Raw genomic sequence first — 1,168 nt, 5'->3', positions numbered from 1 at the left:
AGGAAACTCCTTCTTTGTGGCTTTTGATTCTCTTTATCTCTGAAAATCCACACTACATAAAATCGCATTTTCTTGTTTATTTAATGATGATTTAACCAATTAAATGACAATTTAGCTAGTTTTTGTCCACTGCTTATCTTATTTCTGGGAAACAGTTGCTGGACAGATGCATTTTACATTAGTTAAGTGTTGAAGGAAATAGTGAAATATGTAGATATCTTCAAATTGCCAGCACAAAGCATGCATTGTCTGAATAAAATGACAGTGAGCGTATACCGCCTTTCCACACTGGGGTACACAGGTGGTTTAAGAGAAGAAGATCACACAAGATTTCAAAGTCTCTAGACAATTTCCCTAAGTTCATTAATACCTTGAGCATCCATTTTATAATTTCCAGTGACTCATTACCAACAATTTCAAAGAAACATATATATATATATATCATATATAATTTCATACGGGAGAAGGAGCCAATGAAATGGGCAGTCGTTATTGGAAAGAAGAAACCTCACAGCACATTTTGAGGCTCAGTGGGTCAGCTGGTGGGACACCAACATGTAATGGGCTCCACAGCTAGGGCAGCGCTGAACCTTGCCTTTGTGCAACTAGAACCCGATGACCGTACTATTGTCCTCTTCGCAGATGGAGTCATTTGCTTGTTGGTGACGGATGGGACTAAATTAGGGCCTTCCTTGGTGCCTGCAACTGCCTTTGGGGTTAGCATATTGCATGGGTCCAGTCCTTGCTGGCAGCCATCATGACCTCCCTCTCCAGCCAAGTCGCCTGGTCATTAGTAAGAATACCACCTCCAGATGCTATGGTGTGCAACACAGTGACTCCACTGGGACCATGGACCCTGAGAGCCTGCATGGCCAGCGCTCCAACTCCCTGAAGTAACCTCGAAGCCATCACACCCGCTACAAACAACAGTACTTCCCTGAGCAAACTCTAGAAACACGTGATTTCCGGAGGAGGGCTTTCCCCCACTCATCGAAGTAGATTTACTACCACCTCCCAAGTTGAAAGTCTCAGTCTGAGGGCTTTGACTGTGACAGCCTCTTGAGTTTGCATCCCACAGAACAGAGAACATAGACCAGCTAAAAAGCTTGTCTTATTTTTTAGGTCTTGATCCTATCTTAATATGCGGAAATAGCTGACCAAGCTTCAA

General features: G+C 43.2%; 1 pseudogene across 1 annotated transcript; it reads right to left on the bottom strand.

Moving 5' to 3' along the window:
- Window positions 1-527: 527 nt before the first annotated feature.
- LOC309855101 (cytochrome c oxidase subunit 5B, mitochondrial pseudogene) lies at window positions 528-909 on the bottom strand (annotated as a pseudogene). The gene has a single exon. The product of its transcript is annotated as a cytochrome c oxidase subunit 5B, mitochondrial pseudogene (transcript).
- Window positions 910-1,168: the final 259 nt, after the last annotated feature.

Source organism: Mustela nivalis (assembly GCF_964662115.1).
Source record: "Mustela nivalis genome assembly, chromosome: 20".
Classification (NCBI taxonomy): Eukaryota; Metazoa; Chordata; class Mammalia; order Carnivora; family Mustelidae; genus Mustela; species Mustela nivalis.
This window is presented reverse-complemented; position numbering and strand designations above follow the sequence as displayed.